The 23,688-nt window shown below is 41.8% G+C and overlaps 1 pseudogene; it reads right to left on the bottom strand.

Moving 5' to 3' along the window:
• Positions 1 to 1,935: 1,935 nt before the first annotated feature.
• Positions 1,936 to 4,974, bottom strand: LOC122197748 (ATP-dependent Clp protease proteolytic subunit-like; annotated as a pseudogene).
• Positions 4,975 to 23,688: the final 18,714 nt, after the last annotated feature.

The following is a 23,688-nucleotide window of genomic DNA, read 5'->3' as shown; positions in this document are numbered from 1 at the left end:
TAAGTTTGTAATTATATATGTTTATAATTAATTAATTACATACTATTGTTTTGTACTTTTGTCTTTGTAGAGGAATTGAGGTGTGGTCAAGGGAGTTGCATGGATGAGGATTTTACTTGAATTTTAAAGGTTTATAACTCAATTATTCTAATTTTATACTTTTACACAAGTTTATTAGTCAATAATCATTAATCAATACTAATGTTTTTTGGTTTGTAGATGAATGGGGAATTAGTGAAGAGATTTACATGGATGTGGATTAAAGATTTGTGTTTGCGTGTTTTGGACTTTTGGTTGTAATCGACTATTTGACTATTACGGACTTTATGTTTTAGTTTGATTGTGTGTTTGGTTCTAATAGTCTAATCGACAATTTTGGACTTTGTGTTTTAGTTTGATTGTGTGTTTGGTTGTAATAGACAATTTTGTTGTAAAACTCATGTTTTTTGAAGTATTTAACTTCACTTAGGTGTTTTTTGAATTATTTAACTAATTGTTCCATTTTTGGAAAATGGGTTCAAACCCAAAACCCATGGGTTTAAACCCAGAAACCGTAAGTCTATGGGTTGAACCCAAGAAACCGAGAAACCGAACCGACCAGAAACTGATCCTATTGGGTTCTGAAAACAGAAACCAATAATTTATGGGTTGGGTTGGGTTGGGGTCTAAAACCGAACCAAACTGACCCATGCACAACACTACTCTCATATACTCCTCTGAATCCTCTTCGAAATCCAAGCAACATGTTTGACATAGAGAACTTATTTGTAGTATAGATCTGAAGGATTTGAATATAATAAAAGAATAAACAGGTAAGGAAGTTTCAAATAGGACCATACATCATTGAGAAAGGTACCACTATTACTATAAAGCAAGTATGGGGCATTTCCATCTTTGTTACCTGAAAATATCGACCATGCAACAACAATAATGCTAATAGATTTAGTTTAAATGCATAATCCTTAAACAATAATTCAATATCAAATCAAGAGTAAATAATTGTTAAAGGATCACATGTCAAGTGACTTACATGCACCATAAAAAATAATCACATACGCTTTAGCAACTGCTTCATCATCCAATTAATCAAAATCATTCATCTCATCTTTGAGACCTTTAATTCCATATTAGGCTACTGTAATTATTTAACTCTAAATCCAATTTTCTGATGGATGAGATACAACAAGGTGTTAAGATAGGTCTATACCCAAAGTACAATAAAAAAGAAAAAAAAAACTTTGCTAACCAAGATCATCATGTGAGCCTACACAAAGAGGGAGAACAATATGTATGTTGTTAGAAAACAAAAGTTATAGAAAATGACCAACAGAACTTCAAAATGAACATTATTTAACCTAAGATTCAATAAGTACAAAATCAAACAATAGAAACCTTACTCACACAAATAAATGAAAGCTCAAAAGAATTGGATTTTTGCTTGATTTTAGATAAAATACCGATTAAATTCAAAGAAATCTCACTTACAAAGACATGTCAAGCAGTTTAGGATCTGTTTACATATTTTAACAAGAATTTGGTTGTTCATGTGGTAGTTATGTATAATTGAACTAATAGGTGACTAAATTGATATGTGGAGCTATCAAATGTGACTTTTGGGAATGAATCTAATCATTGATATTCGAACATGGCACTCTTTCCTTTGTTCTAGTTCACGATCTGAACGAGTCGCACATACACCCTAGTACATGTTACTCGACGCTGAGGGCATCCCCGAAGCGCGGGGGATTTTGTGACATTTCTAATTGGTTGTCTTGTATTTCTAATAAGTTGTTTAATCGTTGGCATGTTGAATCATATACATAATGGACTGGTTTAGATTGATCCTAACCGCATGATTATGAATTCATGTTATTGAATAGAATAGTAAATAAAAGTCATAATATATTAATATGAAACTCGGTAGGGGTAATTTCAAATCACGAATTGATGTGAAATCCAGGCTATGCTATTGTCATTCAACCGCTATAAGATCAACAATTCCATAAGCTTGGGCCTCAATTGCTGATATAAAAACATCTATTTCCATGTCTTTGGAGACAACCCATAGGGGTTTGCCTGTTCTTAGTACATAAACCCTTGTCAGGGTTTCACGTAGTTTCAGCAGTTCTCCCACTTCCAGGATGAATTCTCCCGTTGCTACTTCAGAAAAAGAACCAGCAGATTGATGGATCATCACCCTGATGATATAGGAAAATAAAAGGTTTCTTTATTTCACATGATAAAGGGAAGATAAAACAAAGATAAAATAATAACAAGAAAAAAAAAGATAGAATCGAAAAAACTGTACGGGCATTATGCATTGCATACGGCTCTACAATAAAATTGACCCTTACCTTACATCAAATAAAGAAAAAATAGGATCGATCAGACCCTGATCGGTAAATGATCAACTTACCACCCTTGCTTTTGAAGGAATTCAAAAATACTATGATGACTCCGTTGCTTTATATATTTATTTTATTATATTTTTTTGTCTGTGATTTTTCTGTGATTAAGCGATCCCAAAGGTGCTTTTTTTATTTGATCAAATAAAATAATGAAAAAAGAATCTTGTTTTTTTTTTTTCGCTCTATAAATATTGTTAAGAGACCTATGGTGTGAAAAAAAGTTTCTGACGCTGAACTGGACTTCCGATAAGAAAATCGAAAATACCTTTTTCTCATATTACTCTCTCGATACATAATCTAATGTTTTGAAAAAAAAATTTCTTATATCGACTTCAAAGTGCCATGCTATTATTACTTAATATTCATATTTCATATGGCGAAGGCATAATCTTCTTTTTTCTCTCAAATAAAAGCCTCATTGGCGCCAAGCGTGAGGGAATGCTAGACGTTTGGTAATTTCTCCTTCGACTAGGATAAAAGATCCCATTGAAGCGGTTGATCACATGCATATTGAATGTACATCTGGTTGCACAAATTGCATAGTATCATAAAGAGCCACCCCCGGTAATACCCATCCGCCAGGAGAGTTTATAAACAAATACAGATCTTTGGTATCATCCTTAATACTAAGATATATCATAATACCAATAAGTTGATTCGAGATCTCGCTATCAACCTCTTGACCTAAAAAAGTAATCTTTCTCGATAAAGTCGGTTGATTAGGGTCAAATCCCTTCGGAACCGTACATGCGTCTTTTGATGCATACGGTTCAAAAAAAAAAAGAACCAATGTGTAGATTCCAATACTTTTTATTTTTTCATAGCAAGTTCCTTCTAACTTATAAAAAAAGATTTTCTTTTATTTTTCACTAAACACGAGTTTGTCTTCCTTTCCTTATTAACGTATAATATCAAAAAAGAATTCATTAAACTTATCCAATTAACTTCTCATTGATGGATTCTTTCATCATGATTCGTTAAATGCTATCGAATACATCACTTATTTAAAACCAAAAATTCTCCTCTTACAACGTGACTTTTGGGAACGAATCTTCTCGTTAAATGCTGTCGAATACGTCACTTACCTAAACCAAAACTTCTCTTCTTACAATGGCAGAAACCCTTATTCTATATCAGAAGATTTAACCTTAGGTTTTTAATTATGATGGGGGGTTTTTGTAAGTACAACAACATAGGTAAAACCAGAGATTCACATAAGTAAATGTGATTAAAACAAAACATCCATAAAATCAAAACGTTCATAACTTCATATAAATCAGAACCTATGAGATTAGATAATAATATCCAAATAATATTGTAACATTTGAGATTTAGTGGTATGTTCCTTTTTAACCCTTATTGTTAATTCTTCTCTTTTTAGTCCCTAGCCGACTATGTTGGGCGTACTCTATGAGTACGTTGAGCGTACTGGCTCGAGGGTTGGATGTGGAGGCACCCACGTACGCTAGGCATACATGGTAGTACGTTGGGCTTACATAAGAGTATGCTGGTGTAGTTACGATTTAATCGAGTATAAATTACGAGATCAGAGCAATGTAAGAATTAAGAACACGAGATCTAAATATAATCTGGTTGGTTGGATTATGCTTTCAAGGAATGCAGAGAAGGTTTAGAGAGTACAAGAAGAATGCAAAAATTTACCTCTAACTCTAGTACTCATCCCATATATATAGGGATATGGAAAGCATACAAAAACTATAAGGGACTAAGACACTTAAGCTTCAATACAAAATTCCCTTATAATAAACAACTACACATACAAGCTTCGACACTATGAAAGACTTAGGAAATCTTCGACACCTCACAACATCTTTCGACGTCAACATTCTCCCCCTTTGTGAGAAGTGTCAAAACTAAGTCATCAGCATCTAAGCAGATTGGTGAATCACCCTTCGAATCTCAACATACCAATTCACCACTTTACGAATTTCTGATTTCTCACCTTCATTGTTCTTCGCACAACTATTCATTCGAACAATAAGACTTGAAACAAGAACTTCGTTGTTCTCCCTTTCTTGTTCTTTCCCATGAAAACAACCCCCAAAGGCTTCAAGCAGAGATCCCCATCTTCATAGCTCTTCAAACTTGCTTGGCTTTTTAACAATGATTGGGAATTGTTATTTGTCTGCCAATTGCCAAAGCTAATTTGACATCAGTTAATGCAAGATACTCATAGAAATTGTCTATGAATAAATTGATGTGAGCAAATCCAATAAAAATATTCTTTGCTTGTTAGCTGAAGCTTTGAAACATCTGTTGCCTTCAAAAATCTTGTGACACAAATCAAGTCATGGAGATTCATTAAAGGGAAGTCAGCAACAAAGAAGTCGAATGCAACGTTGTTTGCTATGACTACGTGGAAGCGATAATTCTTCAACATTCCGTCAAACAAAACATCTTTGGAAATATTGAGAACCTGAACTATCTTGACCAGTGACCAAACTTCCTCTTCCCTTATTACAAGAACAGCATGGAAACAAATCTTCAAGCGCTTAAACTCTTCTTTGTCTTCGAATTTATTAGCAATCTGATATTGTTCAGCCATGAACTGTTGGGTTTTGTATACTACAGCAACCTACGGTACACATACAACCCTAAATGCTTTGGATCTATATTTTCTCTAATTATACATGCAATATTGTTTCCAAAGCATAAAGCCTACAACTAGCATACAATTGACATAAACAACATAAAAGTGAGTTATAGAATTACTTCTTTGTTTTAGCTTGTAGTTTTGGCCTTTAAGAACTTAGCACCTCAAATGTGATGCCTCAGATGGTTCACAAACACCATGAACAAATGGAGTACTTTTGAGAGAGAATATGGAGCACTAAAATTTGGCTTTGCTTCTCCAAGAATACATGTTCAACCAATTTAAGTCCAAAGAGGTAGAGTGTAGGAATTCAAGAGTCATGGGTAAACCCTAATCCATACACTTGGGTTATGATCTATGTTTCATGTGGACTAACTCTTCATGGATACTTACATAAACTTATCCCATCATGGATCAATTGCCCAAACAATATACACACACACACACACACACACACACACACACACACACATATATATATATATATATATATATATATATCACCGATTTACATAATTAGCCCCCGTTAATTTAATTAGTCTCTTTTGATCACTAAATTAATTCTTCATTAATACTAATTAAATAACATGATTTCATATTAATATATTAGAACTTATAATATATTAATAAATCATAAATAACCTCTTCTCAAAAGTCCATCCTATCAAATTGCTCTGGTGAAGGCAACCGAAATGGACAATGCTACTCTCGGGTCAAGTACATACCAATTATAGTTATGGACTTAGACACCTAATCCAACAGTCGCCCACTCTGATAAGTCTAATAACTATTATTGCAAGTACGACTTCACATCCCGACTAGCAATCGTAGCTCTTAAAAGCCGCTAGAGAACTTTGACCTAGTCAATGACACGTCCATTAGATAACGGATCATATATTCCTCCATTTTACAAGATATCATATGGACTGAGACATGGATTATAGTCATTCTCTCTGTCCATCTGTTGTTTCCCGATTTTTGATTTATGACGACTGACTAATTGAATAAATCAAATTAGTCCAAGCTTGGCCAAGCGCTAAGGATTGTCATCACTAAATCATCGAGGGGCCCACATATATCGCTTTTATCCTTCTAAGGGAAAAAGGAATGGATAAACTTTGACTCAAATGCTTACTTGCACTTACTCATCAAATCACACACAACAATATGTTTTATAACACCAAGTTACCGGTGCGTTTAGATAGGTCAATGTGCAACCGACTTGTAATTTACAACTCACATGTCTTGGTTTCAAGAATATAAGATATTATCATCTCACAATCACTCATGATAAAATCCATGAAGTGATTCAGATGAACGTGGGTTTAATCAAATCCTCGAATCATATTACAGGAGTACTCATGAACACTACAACAAACTTGTGCTATGTCTAAAATACCTAGACAATCTACAGTCAGATTCATGACAGTCTTGCCTCAATACTTATTTCAAAAGTATGATCGATTGTGGATAGTTTGAATAACCTAGTTATTCGAGAAGTCAAAACATGCAAAGTTAAACACAAGAATAATCAAATCCAATATGGTCTTAGAACTTATGAATATAAATAAAACACCTTTTATTTAATCATCATATTGATTACACATCATTCATTGTATAATGTTTCGATTAATCAACTTAATACTTGAATTAAAACAACACTTATGCCATGCTCCAAGCGTGCACACTATGTTTGCCTATGGTCATTTCTTTGTGAAATAGATCAATTGAAAGAATTTCAATGACACTCATTTCACAATTCCAAATCCTTACCGTAAATGTAAGAATACGAAATTCTTTTCATTTACTGTAATCTGTTAGATTGTAAACTTAAATGCAATGATCCTCTTGTAATGACTATGCACAAAAGTCACAGAGACTTGGCAACAAATATCACAAAGTATTCCAATGGAGAGAAATTCCATGGAAATGAAGTCTCACATTCAAAGTACATTCCTTTGAACATCCTTCTTGCATTAAGTTTCCTAATCTTAAACATATTTAAAGAGTAAATTCCACTTATGGAAACATTTCCATATTCCCATTTTGACTATCACTTCTGAAAAAGAGTTGCCTCTTTTCAGAATATGTCTATATGGTCCGTCCAAAGTTTACACTATACTTCCAACTGTCCATGAGCAACCAATCTTTGGTAAACCTCAGATTGTCCTCGACAATTGCTTAACCATTTTAGTCATATCTCGTTCTAGTCCCTTTTCCCTCTTAATGCCCTAGGCATTTGGAAAATTAGAACAGATTAATGTTATAGCATATGTAATCAATCCTACACCTGAAGCATATGGGATACGATACATAATGTTTCACATAAAGAAATGATACCTTACCGGTCTCTTGCTATAATATTTCCACATATATAATTTCCTTATGTTGAATCATTTCAAAATAACATTCATATATGTTCTTGACTAAATTTGATTAAAATCTCAATCTAAGCTTTTAGATTTGAAATGAAGTATGAATTCCTCTCCCTTAATAATAGCAAAACAACTTTTCAAACCCAACAACTTTGCGAATTGAAACTTTTGTTTTCTATAATTAACATTGCTAACTCACAACACTTAACGTAATAATTGTGCTCCCACTAGCATAATAATCACATTCTTATTAGCATAACGCTTATGCTCCCACTAGCTTTGACATGTACCCAGAAATAAGCTGGACTTCTAGAAATCAATACTTGTTGACTTTCTCACCAAAGTTCAGATTTTTGATACGAGATGCTTCGATAAGCCTTAATCTAAGATCATACACCTTTAATTAGAAATCTCATATGTGTGTCTAAACTATTCAAAACTTACAACAATAATTTCCGAATGTTCAAACTATTTGCCATTTCTCACAATTCAAACCTTGAAGTGGGATGTTGTAATAATAATCGAATTTGAGAATGCAAATAACACAATTGCTATCTCCTTAAAATCTACTTAGTGAAACCGTTTCCTCACAATCATTTTCATGAATTGGAGAGAAACCATATGACGTTAGATATTTATGGTGTATATGTTCATATCCATGTGAATTTGTCATAACCATAATCAAAAGACAAGGTTAGTGACAAATCCAAACTCATATGGACTGAACTTGTTTAATCTTAATTTCTTGCCACTTGGCAGCACATGGCTTGCCATTGATTCCAGGTCGTTATGCAAACAATTAAGAACTCATAGAACTCACATGCATAGTCAACTTTAAGTAGATTGGTCATAGAAACACGAATATGGCAACACGATAGTTTATAAACCTGAAGTCATGTGCTAGTGATAAAAATAAGTTTTATTCTTGATTAGTTCTTGAAACTTTTCAAGATCATTAAGACTCCCACTGTCCTCTTGACATATAAGATTCTTTTTTCAAGAAACATTCCTTGACAAACAAATATTCAAGAGTTAGTGCGGTTTCTTATCAAGACAAACACTTCACACAATTGGCCTTTGTTGGTCTTTGTTTTATCCAAAACATCAAAACTTACTAATTTCAAATGTACAAGAGTAAGAAACATTTTACTCTACATTTGATAAGTGTTATAAACCTTTCTTAAGATTATATCACTCAAGGCTCGATCTTGGAGTGTGACTCTAAGACTCGATTTTGGAACAACTTATGATTTATCTTCTTGATTTAACCATTTCAACAATTTCCGATTCCTCTTCTTGGTCACACAAATGCACCAAGGTGTCCTTAGAGGATCAATTGTGATATGGCTAATTTGATTTTTCTTATTCGTTCTGCTATACATTGAAACTTTTCCAATGGCTCAGAATTACACTTAATCTTGGAAGTATAACTATATTTACTAAAATTTAGTAAATCATACCGAATACTCCTATCGTTCTTTGTGGTGGACCTAACCAGCGCACAACCAAATGTACCCGATCCCCTAGTCCTTCACTTGACTCATATATACATCTGAAGAAGGAAATAGTATTAATTTCCCAAAGATGAAGTTCTCAATCATCACACAATACAAGGTGCATGATTCCAAGTTTCTATCCAACAGAAACTTGGGTGATGAGAATCTTTCCTTATTTGGTAAATTACAACACTACCACAAACGAAAGAATCTAATCCATTTTCCAATATTGCTATCAATGGAAACATATAAGCAACAATTTTCACAAATGCCATTGTAGGGAAACTTAAAATAAGATGAAAAATAAAAAAACCTTTCTTTATTTATAAAAGTGCGAAAACTTGTCCTTAGAATGCAAATACATATGAAAACTATGTTGTTATTATTGGGTTTTGAGCATCCTAACACTCCTATGGTGTACATGCAACCCTAAATACCTTGGATCTATGTTTTCTCTATTATACATGCAAATATCAATTTCCAAGGTATTTATCCTAACTAGCATATTATGAAGTACAAATAATACAAAATCTAGTAGAATGATATACCTCTTTGTTGGTGCTTGATTCCATGTAGCTTGAGAGCCTAGTGCCCCAAGTGTGACTGTAACATCCGGAATTCCAGGTATTATATGTTATCATTTATTTTTGAGAAAAAGATAGGGACTCGACGAGTTGAGTCGTAGATTCGTCGAGTAGGACCGCGAATGCTGACTGAATTAATGAACGGACTCGACGAGTCGGGAAGGGTGGACTCGATGAGTCCGCGCCGTGGATTGAAACCCTAATTCTCGGGGTCTGTTCCCTATTTAAAGGCCTTTATGGCCTCCATTTGCAGCTACCAGTCCAAAGAGAGATACCCTAGCGTTTGTGAGCAAGTTGTGAGAAGGGTTAAGCCTTTTGATCGATTTTGGTGTGTTCTAGCATAGGAGAAGTTGTTCCAACCAAGAGGAGGTCAAGGGAGCTGTGGATCTAGAGTTTTCCAGCCCATATCTACACTATTGAGGCGGAGGCTAGCGCAATATTTCAGAGTTCGAGGTTTACCGAGTATTCGTGGTACCAGTGAGGATCGCGGGAAGGCGCCGACATGATCAGTACACACACATGAGTAGATTTATACATTATGATCTTGGGCTGTATTATGGATTGATATGTGAAACAATGAGATTTTATAATGTTGATGAGTGAAAATATGCTTTAAAATGTGAAAAATTGTTTTGAAATTTACGGTGTTACAAGTTGGTATCAGAGCCTTGGTTTGAGGGATTTTGGTACACCTTCGGGCGTATCTGAACTCAAACTAAGGATTTGAGAGATTTTTAAATAAAATCACAAAATTTTTCTCAAAGAGTAAATGTTTTGAAAAGAGCAGAGCAGAGCAGTGTGTATGATCAGCCAGCGCCCGAACGGTGATTTTCCCAAAATACCCTTATGTTATGTGTTATGAGATATGAGATAATATGTTATGCATGCTAGAGTAGGCTAGGTATTCTTATTAGGACTAGAGTGACCTGATTTGTGATGCCTTAGCCTATGGGTTTTGCTGCTAGGAGATGCTTGATAGTGAGTAGATAGCAGCGAGGAGCTATGAGAGATCTGCTAGAGAGTAGAGTACTTAGGATTTGGAATGGGATATTGAGTGTGTATACTGATGCGGTGTGGATGATAGTATTGGTCCCGTACTACTGAAGACACCGGATCAGTGCGTAGCCCAAGTAAGAATCCTTAGGGTACCAGGGATCGAGTAGGAATGGGATATTGAGTGTGTATACGCTCGAGCGAGTCTTTGATATTTTGTGTTGTATTTCAGAGAGACATCATGGTTGGGACACGCCACACACCTGAGAGCAGTGGTGCTAGTGAAGAGGAGATCCGTAGGTTGATCCATTAGGAGGTGGCTGCTGCCATCCGCGCAGAGATTCCAAAGATGTTCGGGTCTATTAAGACCACACTGATTGAGACTTTCGATGAGAGATACGCAGCGGTTACTGAGGCTACAGCCGCTGCAGCTACCGCAACTGTTGCTGCTGGTTGACCTCAGGTTGGTGATTCATTGCTGTTCCGAGAGTTCAGCAACACGAAGCCACCAGAGTTTGATGGGACACAAGACCCGATTGCTGGGATGACATGGGGTTTTGATATAGAGGGATGCTTCTATACGTGTTCATGTACGGAGCATCTGAGAGTTCGGTTCGCACTGAACCAGCTTTGCTTGGGAGTGAAGGACCGGTGGAAATTTGTGACAGCACACTATTCGTCTGTTGCGCTTGCCGCGATGACCTGGGAGACGTTCACCGCTATGTTCCGTGATGAGTGCGTTCCCCCGATGGAGAGGGAACGTTTGGCCCAGGAGTTTCTGACCCTTAAGCAGGGTACTGAGTCTGTTACTGTGATCAACAGGATGTTCCATGAGAGGGCGATGTTCTGCCCTGAGCACGTGTCAACCGAGCAGGCACGTATGAGTCGGTATCTGAGTATTCTGAGGAGGGACATACGAGAGTTCGTAGCGAACTCATCGTACCAGACATTTGCCAAGCTCCAGGAAAATGCTTGGAAGACGGAGATAGAGCTGGAGACTCAGGCTAGAGAGGAGACAGAGTCTCAGGGGAGGGATCGATGACCGACCTAGTCCCAGCCGGCAGCCAAGCGGGCCAAGCCCGCTGATTCGAGATCAGGGAACCAGAAAGGCCGCACTTGTGGCAAGTGTGGTAAGGGTCATGAGGGAGTTTGCAGAGCAGGGTCTTGCTGCAAGTGTGGAAAGGAGGGGCATATGGCCAAGGATTACCCCAAGGGGTTTGCAGTCTGTTTTTACTGTAAACAGACCGGACACCAGAATGTCGAGTGTCCGCAGTTGCGGGGGTCATCCCAGGGAGCATCGCAGGGATCTGCCCCTGCTACCGTTCGAGCTCCAGAGAGTCGGCCAGTGAAGGCCGAGGTTCCAAAGGCTCGCGGGAGAGCCTTCCAGTTAACAGCGGAGGAGGTCCGCGCAGCGCCAAATGTTGTGGCTGGTATGTATTCTTTCATATATCTATTTTGAGTTTATGGTGTACGCTTACATTATGATATGCGTAGGTACCTTTCCTGTGAGTTCTATACCTGTTTTGGTGTTATTTGACTCGGGTGCGAGTCGGTCATTTGTGTCGTTAGCTTTTAGTCAGCACATCACTATCGGTTTAGAGACGTCGAGTCGACCTTTGCGAGTTTCCATAGCTAACAAGCGAGCGGTGTATGCCACTGATGTGATTCGAGGATGTGTACTCGAGATCTTCGGCGTTGAGTTTCCGATTGATTTGGTCCCGATTGCGATGGGTGATGTCTGTGTCATCGTGGGTATGGACTGGTTGAGCATATTTGGAGCAGTTATCGACTGCGAGCAGCAGCTGGTGACCATGCAAAACCTTAGTGGGGGAGTTCTTACGGTTTACGGCGAGGGTACCCATTCTAGATCAGCGTTCTGTTCGGCGACCAGAGTGAGGTAGAGTCTACAGCAAGGTTGTAGTGGGTTTATGGCTTATGTGGTGGATAAGAGAGTAAATGCAGAGAGACCAAGGTCGATCGATGAGGTCCCGATAGTGTGTGAGTTCCCGGACGTTTTCCCTGAGGAGTTGCTGGGAGGGCCTCCCAAGAGGCAGGTGGAGTTCCGTATCGATTTGGTTCAGGGAGCAGTGCCTATCACCAAGGCGACCTATCGCCTTGTACCTCTAGAGATGCAGGAGTAATCCTCGCAGCTTCAAGAGCTGCTGGGAAAGGGGTTTATACGGCTGAGTAGCTCGCCGTGGGGAGCGACAATCCTTTTTGTCAAGAAAAAGGATGGTTCACACCGGATGTACATTGATTACTGGGAGTTGAACAAGCTGACGGTCAAGAACCGTTACCCCTTACCGAGGATCGACGATTTGTTCGATCAGTTGCAGGGAGCGTCTTGGTTCTCCAAGATTGATATGAGGTCTGGATATCATCAGATGAGAGTGTGTGAGGAGGATATCCAGAAGACAGCATTGAGGACTTGTTATGGGCATTACGAGTTCGTGGTGATCTCTTTCAGGCTCACCAATGCACCGGCAACGTTCATGGATCTCATGAATAGAGTGTGCAGACTGATGCTGGATCGTTTAGTGATCGTGTTCGTCGATGACATATTGGTGTGTTCAAGGACCAGGGAGCAGCATGAGGAGCATTTGAGGGAAATCCTCGGGGTACTGAGATCGGAGAGGCTTTATGTCAAATTCTCCAAGTGTGATTTCTAGTTATGAGAGGTCCACTTCTTAGGACACCTGGTCAACCAGAATGGGATATTGGTCGATCCGGCCAAGATTGAGGCTGTGATGAGTTGGGAGGTGCCTAGATCCCCTTCAGAGATCAGGAGTTTTCTGGGGTTGGCCGACTATTATCAGAGATGTATCAGAGATTTCTCCAAGATTGTTGTTCCTCTCACCAGGCTGACCCAGAAGGACGTATCGTTCAGTTGGGGCCCAGAGCAGCAGGCCTCATTCGAGACACTTCGCCAAAGATTGTGCGAAGCTCAAGTATTAGCCCTTCCGGAGGGGAAGGAGGATTTTGTGGTATATTGTGACGCGTCGATATTGAGGTTGGGTGCGGTACTGATGTAGAGAGGTCACGTGATAGCGTACGCATCGAGGCAGTTGAAGCATCATGAGACGAGCTACCGCACCCACGATCTAGAGTTGGGGGCGGTGGTGTTCGCCCTCAAGATCTGGCGTTAGTATTTGTATGGGGTTCGGTGTACCATATACACGGATCACAAGAGCTTGAAGTATCTGATGGATCGGCCTAACCTGAATATGCGCCAGAGGAGATGGTTGGATGTGGTAATGGATTATGAGTGTGAGATCTTGTACCACCCGGGCAAGGCTAATGTTGTAGCCGATGCCCTGAGTCGCAGGGCGGAGAGTGCCCCGATACGAGATGTTTGTTTGAGATTGTAAGTGATGACCCCGGTGTTGGACACCATTCGGGAGGCCCAGTTAGAGGCCATGAGACCGGAGAACCGCAAAAGAGAGCGGGTGATCGGGTAGATATATGAGTTCGTTGCTGATAGCTGTGGGCTTATAACTTTTCAGGGTCGGGTTTGGGTGCCGTTTGGAGGTGGGGCACGTACCATTATGATAGAGGAGGCTCATCGATCAAGGTTCTCGATCCATCCTGAGGCCACTAAGATGTATTTAGACCTGAAAAGGGAGTATTGGTGGCCTTGTATGAGGAGGGATGTCGCGTGGTTCGTAGAGAGGTGCTTGACCTGTCGCAGGGTGAAGGCCGAGCACCAGTGTCCACATGGCAAGTTGCAGCCACTTGAGGTTCCCGAGTGAAAGTGGGAGCATATTTCCATGGATTTTATCACCAAATTGCCAAGGACTGCGAGAGGAGTCGATGCAATTTAGGTGATTGTTGATCGACTGACGAAGAGCGCTCACTTTCTTGCTATCAGTGAGATCTTTTCTGCTGAGAGGCTGGTAGAGTTATATGTGAGAGAGGTGGTATCGCGGCATGCAGTGCCGATCTCGATCGTGTCAGATCGAGATGTGCGTTTCACTTCCAGATTCTGGAAGAAATTCCATGAGGAGCTGGGCACAAGGCTGCATTTTAGTACCACATACCACCCACAAACGGACGGTCAGAGTGAGCGGACGATTTAGACACTCGAAGACATGCTGTGAGCATGTGTGGTGGATTTCGGAGGAAGTTGGGACATATATTTTCCGTTGGCTAAGTTTTCTTATAACAACAACCATCATTCGAGTATTGGCATGCCTCCGTTTGAGTTGTTGTATGGGAGGAGGTGTCGGACTCCCATATGCTGGGGAGAGGTCGGGCAGCGAGTGCTGGACAGCACTGAATTAGTGCTTCAGAAGACTGAGCAGATTCAGCAGATAGGCGACGATCCGAGCTTGAGTTCCAGGTGGGGGATTTCGTGCTCCTGAAGGTATCTCCTTGGAAATGAGTGATCCGATTCAGGAAGAGGGGAAAGCTGGGGCCCCAGTACATTGGTCTATTCAGGGTGACTGCGAGAGTAGGCATGGTAGCATATCGCTTGGAGCTACCTGCGGAGTTGAGTCAGATCCATGATACCTTCCACGTGTCTCAATTGCGGAAGTGTATAGCCGACGAGATGGCGGTGGTACCATTGGAGGATATTCAGGTGGATGCCAGCCTGAATTATGTGGAGAGGCCAGTTGCGATTGTGGATCGGAAGATCAAGGTTCTGAGGAACAAGGAGGTGCCCTTGGTGCAGGTCTAGTGGCAACAATGGAGAGGGACAGAGCTGACTTGGGAGCCGAAGTTAGAGATGCGTGAGCAGCATCCAGAGTTATTTATAGAGTAAGACTTCAAGGGCGAAGTATGATTCTAGTGGGGGAGAATTGTAACATCCGAAATTCCAGGTATTATATTTTATCATTTATTTTTTAGAAAAAGAGAGGGACTCGACGAGTTGAGTCGTAGACTCGTCGAGTAGGACCGCGAATGCTGACTGGATGAATGAACGGACTCGACGAGTCGGGAAGGGTGGACTCGACGAGTCCGCGCTGTGGATTGAAACCCTAATTCTCGGGGTCTGTTCCCTATTTAAAGGCCTTTATGGCCTTCATTTGCGGCTACCAGTCCAAAGAGAGATACCCTAGCGTTTGTGAGCAAGTTGTGAGAAGGGTTATGTAACGACCCAAAAATCACGACTAAAAATTTCTTTTTTAAAACATTACTAAACCATATTTATAAAAACGTATCATAAGTCATAACATAATTTCTCAGTATTAAATTCAAAACATAATCTCATTATCAGAGTAAAACATTCCCCAAGCTAACTAACTACGGTGTGTGCACTGCAATCTCTCCGAGCTCTTCTTTTGAAAACTGAGTACCTGAAACCAAAACTGAAAACCATAAGCACGAAGCTTAGTGAGCTCCCCTAAACTACCACATACCATACAATAACATATAAAACACATACTGGGCCTTGCCCACTGTATCGGACCGAGGTCTGGACTAACTGGGGCCTTGCCCCCTACATCGGACCGAAGTTCGGAAACTGACTGGGACCTTGTCCCCTGCATTGGACCAAAGTCCAGACTAACTGACTGGGACCTTGTCCCCTGCATCGGACCGAAGTCCGGACTAACTGGGGCCTTGCCCCCTGCATCAGACCGAGGTCCGGAAACTAACTGGGACCTTGTCCCCTGCATCGGACCGAAGTCGGAACTAACTGCATCGGACCGAAGTCCAGAACTAACTGAACAAAGCATAACATAAACATATCAACTAGCATGAACACACATATACTGCATACTGCATCGGGCAGTGGCCCGGAACACATAACACATGAATCATGTCCGAGCCACGAAGGCTTCAAACGTACTAACTGCTGCATCAGACCGAAGTCCGGAAACTACTGCTATCTAAACGAGCCGACATTGTGGCCTTAGACCCATTCCTACTGGAAGGAAACTCACCTCGAAATGCCGACTGTTGAAAACTCGAGTGAAAGATCCCCGACTTATGTCCCGGCTGCTCTCCGGCTATCATGACAAATTAAACACTAAATCAAAAGCGGAATCTTTTGATGGGTAAAATGACCATTTTACCCCTGCTATGGAATGGGTCAAAACATAGCCCAAACCCTCAATTCCTTCCAAGTCCATCCATGGCCCCACTATAGGCCCACTAATGGCCTAGTTTGCTACATTGGGCCCAAACCCATTATTGGGCCTTACCTTAAGCCCAAAACATATACTTGGCCCATAAACACTGACTCTTGATGGTCCACTAAGGCCCAAAGACCTATAGTCCAAAACACAGCCCACACCGAGGCCCAACAGCTCAAGGCCCAAATGTGGCAACGTACGCGGGGCGTACTCCTAGGTACGCTGAGCGTACTGGCTAATGGCCTGTATGCCGTGCGTATCTCCTTGTACGCCCAACGTACCGCCTCATTAAGTCAACTTTCTAATAAGTTCTTAATACCCCGATTCAGAAGCTACAAACTCAAATCCAAGCCTTATTCCATGCATTAAGCCATAAAGTCACTGACTTGGTGACTTTATATGGCCCAAACCAACCCAAACTCTCAAAACACTCTTTTACTTCCATAAAGGGGACTAGATCTCATGCATGGACTTAATAGGACCACAAAGGTTGAAACTTTACTGCTTCTGGGACTCATATGACTCTAAGGGAGGCAACCCTGGTCTTAGAAACGAGCTTAAGTCATAAAGTCCCAATCTTGGGACCAAAAGGTCCATAAACTTGTACTAAGGAGATCTAAGAGGTTAATCATCAAGCTCAAGACTTTTTACCTTGCAAAGGTCCGAAATGAAGCACTTTTCCCAGATCTACAAGCTCTAGCTTCAAAGGTTCCTCCTTGCCAACCTTCTTCTCTTTGCTTCCAAGCTTTAATCCACCAAAATGGATTCTCCAAGGTCAAGATCTCATTAAATGAAGGTAGGGACGTTCTAGGGTTTCTTCTGAGGCTGGGGAGGCTCATATGGTGGCTAGGGTTGGAATCATAATGTCCTTTATATAGTGCTCAATCCGAAATTAGGGTTTCATAGCTTTTAGCGTACGCTAGGCGTACGCCTTGAACACCCGCGACCAAGCTGCCTCATTATGCTGGGCGTAACCCAGCTTACGCTGGGCATACCCACGCGTGTTCCAAACATGCATGAATGGTCTTCCATGCAAACTTTTCTCTATAAGGGCCATTCTCGCCAAATCTTCAAAGTGTCATAACTCTTTCATTCGAGATCCGTTTCTGATGAGCTTTATATCCACAGAAAGGTGGCGAGAAATCCTACGCTTCTAACAACATAACCCGACCCAAAAACTCCTCGAATAATAACTCCAAATTAATAAAGAACTAAAACGCCCCTGGCCTTGGCCTTTGAAATTCCATAAACGAATATTTTAGAACAGGGTGTTACAACTCTCCCCCACTTAAACTAGACTTCGTCCTCGAAGTCCGCTATGGTCAACTGACCTGCAATCCATCTCCCACACCCTGCCTGGTGACTCTAACCCTTTTGTCCATCACTCCAGCCACTCTCAGTGCTGGTTACTACTGCTGGTACATACTAAATGCTTCTTATTTCCATAACTTAGTGCTGAGCACCCGTCCCAGCGAATGGATCAGACATTCCTTCGAGTGAAAGATTCATCCCTGTAATGGTTAAGACTCATACGAGAGCTGCGCAAGAAGGTCAAACCCTCCTCTCTGAGATTATCCAACCCTGCTGCGAGAGGCGTAGCACCGTTTGTCAACTTGTTGCCTCTGACTGAATATTCCGTTGCCCCTCATCCGCCTACCGGATGCACTGAGACCACCCTGGTCCAACTAATCTGCCGATATCTGGGTTACCAGATTCCCACCGATCACTACACCCCATCGTAACCTCCTAGTCGCTTCCAGCGACTTCTGAAGATACTCCGACTATCTATAACTGTTCTATCCACTCTGCCGCTCATACTGAATCGATGCTGCTGGAACCAACCTGCTTATCTCTCATCTGACTACTCAACTTCCAATAACTCGAGCCTTCCATCCTGAAAGAAAGGCTACCCGCCTAATTATCCTTGCAGATCACTTATACATGGCAGATGATTCAACTGATCTTGGTGTGAGAGACTTGCCATTTCCAAATCAACCAACTATACTGTCAGCACTTGCATTCCAACATGAATACTAATACTGTCCATAACACTGAAACTATCCAAAACACTGAACTGCCTGGAACACTGAACTGCCTGAAGCACTGATCTGCCTGAAACATTGAACTGTCTGAAACACCGATTTTCCTTATGGCCGCTTCCCAAAATATCTCGAGACCTTCCTGGTCTCCAATCATTCATAGGTTATCTGCAACACCGAATTCCAACTCAACTGTGGAGTCCAAAGACTCCTCACTTAGTCGCTCCCACGACTTCTGAATGAATCTTACTCTGGAACTAGTTTCCACTAGTTATCCTGTCACTGTGGCTCTATCAACCTCCCGATCCATCTGACTGGGTCCATATTGAAACCTGACATTATCAAATCCATGACTACAAATGATGGCTCCCAGACTAACGGTAGCTCGTAACATACACGAACCCAACCGGTCCACTGCTACCCTGATCTCATAACTGTGGTGACGATCTAACTGACGAATCGCCGGATTAACCATAACTAAACCATTTGGGAAATCTAAAATCTAACCCGTGGATTCCCATATCCTCACTGATGCACCCGAACTGGTGGGTACCACTGCTTTCCGCGCGTCCAAACAACGCGCTCATGCTATCTACTAACGTGACGAATGCTACGACTACATCTGCAGACTTACAACTTCCTAATATTATCTGGCTGCTAGTGAATGCTACGGCTACCCCCGTAGACTTACGACACTCTACTACTATCTGACTGCTAGTGAATGCTAGAGCTACCCCCGCATACTTACAACACTCTACTACTATCTTACTGCTAGTGAATGCTACGACTACCCCCGCAGACTTACAACACTCTACTACTATCTGACTGCTAGTGAATGTTATGGCTACCCCCGCAGACTTACAACACTGTACTACTATCTTACTGCTAGTGAATGCTACGACTACCCCTGCAGACTTACAACACTCTACTACTATCTGACTGCTAGTGAATGCTATGGCTGCCCCCGCAAACTTACAACACTCTACTACTATCCCGAGGACATCCTGCCTATTCCTATTCCTGCTAGCGATTCCTTATCCTGATTTCTCAAAACCATCCCTCAGTCATCGAATACTGCATCAACCTCGACATCTTATATCCTTGATATACTTAGCGTTTTGTCGAGGAATTCTTCGGCTTGGTTCCCAAACCAACCGTCTACAAATCCGAATACATGAACTATTGTTGGGAAGTTTCCAAACTTCCAACTCCTGAATCTACACAACCCTGCATGCTGTCTCTGCCACTGGCTACTAACGCTGAAGCATCTCTCGCTAGCCCTTCTCAAGATCCTCATTCCGACTCACTAGAGTCCTATAGGTGGTCCTCCAACTTGGATTCCCAACCAGCTACTACCCATCTCGAATACATGAACTAACTATTGGGAAGTTCCTCAACTCCCAATCCTGAACTCCTCAATACATCCATCTCTGTGCTACTATCTTTTCTTCTCAGAGGTCGCGTACTCATTCTGGGTCTACGGGCTCGTATCCTTGCATACTCGGAGGGTTCTCCCCCACTTGGATCTGGCTATATTCTTACTGCTCACTGGTCGAAGGGATTCCCCAACCTTCTTCCATTAAAAGGGCGATCGACAGCCCGTCAACGTTAACCTCTTTCGGCACTTCAACTAACTTTTACCAGATCCGAACCATTTTTGCTATCTAACTGAGGACCCTTAAATCCTTCACTGAATTTACTTTAGTGACCGCAACCTGAGAACCTGCGTTTGGGGTGCACATCCCCAACCCACTTCCCTCCTAATTGCTAGCTACTCCACTAGAAGTTCTGGATTGTCACTACTGAGAGTATAACTGATCATTACCCGAATAACACCCTCCGCAAGTAGTGAGGCACTACTGAATCTTACACATACATGCTACAGTTACTGTATCCGAAGTAACCTGCCCTAGAGGGGACGACCTCCAATTCACCATTCTAATCCCAAGGTATGCAAATGGCATATAACTTAACCATACGCAGGTAATATAATATCCCAACACATATGCTTATTGATATCAATGAAGCAACATAAAAATAGTATCATCAATAATAATTGACAGGAAGGTAAAAATACGTACCACCACCATTCAGTGCTGCTCGAATCCTTGTTGAAATCATCCAGAATACTCAGCTCCGAGCCGTAGGCGCCCTTGCTCGACCCGGATGTCCGCTGGTGGGTCTCGAAGTCCCAGGGGCAGGAGCTGGCACCTGCCCTGCTGAATACAAACTCGGACAGTGGTCCTTTTTGTGGCCCCTCTAACTGCAATGGAAACATATCGGCTCAAGTCCCTAGGCGATGGTAACAGTACAATCTCTGCTAAAATGGCCAATCTGGCCGCACTTGAAGCATCCAGCATCGCCACCACTTCTACGCCTGCACGCACCCATGTGCGTCCTACCACACTTCCCGCATCGACTGCGGCTCTGATAGTCCCTCGTCCTCAAATCCGACCCCTTGGGCCTCTTGCCCGAACTTGTGGCTACTTGAGTCTCATCCGTTTTCCTCTTCCTTTCCGACTCCCTGCCCGTCTCTCGCTCCTGCGTTACCTTGTCGACCCCATCCGTCGTCTGAACAACCGCTTCCTGATCCTGGAGCTTCGCGGTCAACCTATCAGTGACCCTCACGACAATGTCGGGCAGCTCCTCGCGAATGGCTCGCGAAACCTCCCTGACTATCCAATCATGTAAAGGTCTCTCCTGGAGACAGGGTGCCCCACTCACTCCTGTCCCCTGATGGTAATAACTAGAAATGGGAACTCCATTCCTGATGGATCCCTAAACTCCATAAGCGTCAGGATCTAGACGAGCCCCAAACTGTCCTGAAACTATCCCAGCCCTAAAGGCCTCAAGAGACTGTCCATAAGCTCCACGATGGCCTCTCTAACCGAGCCGAAAATCACTGGAGTCTGATCAATGATGTTGCGCATAATCTGTGCGGAAATGATATCCCTCATCTGATCGTCAAGTTGCCCGGCTCCGGAGCCCGAGCCAGATCCCTCCCCGGTACCTGAACTGCTAACTGGTAACTCACGCAATGTCGTCATGCTGAAAATATAACACCTCCTGATCAATATACACACCGCTGCTAAGGGATCTCTCACACACTCTAAAAGTTCCCTGGTCTTCTCTCGGCCCCTCTTGGTTCGAGTACGGATCCTCTGCTTTCAGTAGTACAGGCCTATACTACCTTCCACATCTATCCGTACTTTCCTCAAAAGTTACCTCAACTCCACCAAGTCAGTCTACTGCTACTGATCTCTGCTACTACGTTCCTAGGCTTGCCCTAGGGAATTTCTGACTCCACCCAACCAGTCCTCAGCTGCTGAAGGCCTCCTTGTAATGCCAATTAGCCACCACCTAAATACCATCCCATGCAATGAGGCTCGGATAATCCTTCGAGTAAAAGACTCGTCCCTACAATGGTTGGACTCAGACAAGAGCTGCGCAATAGGGCCAAATCCAGCACTCTGAGATTATTCAACCCTGCTTACATGTGATGTGACGTATTCACCTAATGGCTAACTCCCATCACTCAGAGTCCCACAAAGCACAAAGCAAGTAGCATTCAGACACGGGAAATTACTCAAGCAAATCTATTCTCATAACGAGAAACTGTACTAGCATACAATGCTAGGCTCATACTATCAGGCATAATCTAAACTGGCTATCCTCCTACTGTCTACTCACTACTAGCATGCAATTCTCATAAGGCTGAAACACATAAGCAGACACATAAGGCATCCTCCTAGATCCTTAGTCCTATACTAGCATGATGTTCTACTAAAGCTGAAACTGAACTGAAACTGGAACTAAAACTGAAACTGATAATCATAAACTTGTATGGGTAATTTGGGAGTACTTACTTAAGCTCGGCTGATTGCATGCACAACACCCTTTTTCTCTTTTCAAGTTATTTTCTTTCTAAATATTCTTTTCGCTTTTTCTAAAAGTCTTTTCTTTTCTCAAACTCCTTTTTACCAAAAATTACTTTCGAAAATGTTTTTCTTTTGAAAACCTTTTTCTGTTTCCTTAGTTTGAGTCCAGACACACTCTCAAGTATGTTCGAATCCCTCAAACCAAGGCTCTGATACCAACTTGTAACGACCCAAAAATCATGACTAAAAATTTCTTTTTAAAACATTACTAAACCATATTTATAAAAACGTATCATAAGTCATAACATAATTTCCGAGTATTAAATTCAAAACGTAATCTCATTATCAGAGTAAAACATTCCCCAGGCTAACTGACTATAGTGTGTGCACTGCAATCTCTCCGAGCTCCTCTTTTGAAAACTGAGCATCTGAAACCAAAACTGAAAACCATAAGCACGAAGCTTAGTGAGCTCCCCCAAACTACCACATACCATACAATAACATATAAAACACATACTGGGCCTTGCCCACTGCATCGGACCGAGGTCCGGACTAACTGGGGCCTTGACCCCTACATCGGACCGAAGTCTGGAAACTGACTGGGACCTTGTCTTCTACATCAGACCGAAGTCCGGACTAACTTACTGGGACCTTGTCCCCTGCATCGGACCGAAGTCCGGACTAACTGGGGCCTTGCCCTCTGCATCAGACCGAGGTCCGGAAACTGACTGGGACCTTGTCCCCTGCATCGGACCGAAGTGCGGACTAACTGCATCGGACCGAAGTCCGACACTAACAGAACAAAGCATAACATAAACATATCAACTAGCATGAACACACATATACTGCATACTGCATCGGGCCATGGCCCGGAACACATAACACATAAATCCTGTCCGAGCCACGAAGGCTTCAAACATACTAACTGCTGCATCGGACCGAAGTCTGGAAACTACTGCTATCTAAACGAGCCGGCATTGTGATCTTAGACCCGTTCCTACTGGAAGGAAACTCACCTCGAAATGCCGACTGTTGAAAACTCGAGTGAAAGATCCCCGACTGCTGTCCCGGCTGCTCTCCGGCTATCATGACAAATTAAACACTAAATCAAAAGGGGAACCTTTTGATGGGTAAAATGACCATTTTACCCCTGCTATGGCATGGGTCACAACATAGCCCAAACCCTCAATTCCTTCCAAGTCCATCCATGGCCCAACTATAGGC

The sequence above is a fragment of the Lactuca sativa genome, chromosome 4 (genome assembly GCF_002870075.4).
Source record: "Lactuca sativa cultivar Salinas chromosome 4, Lsat_Salinas_v11, whole genome shotgun sequence".
Lineage (NCBI taxonomy): Eukaryota > Viridiplantae > Streptophyta > Magnoliopsida > Asterales > Asteraceae > Lactuca > Lactuca sativa.
This window is presented reverse-complemented; position numbering and strand designations above follow the sequence as displayed.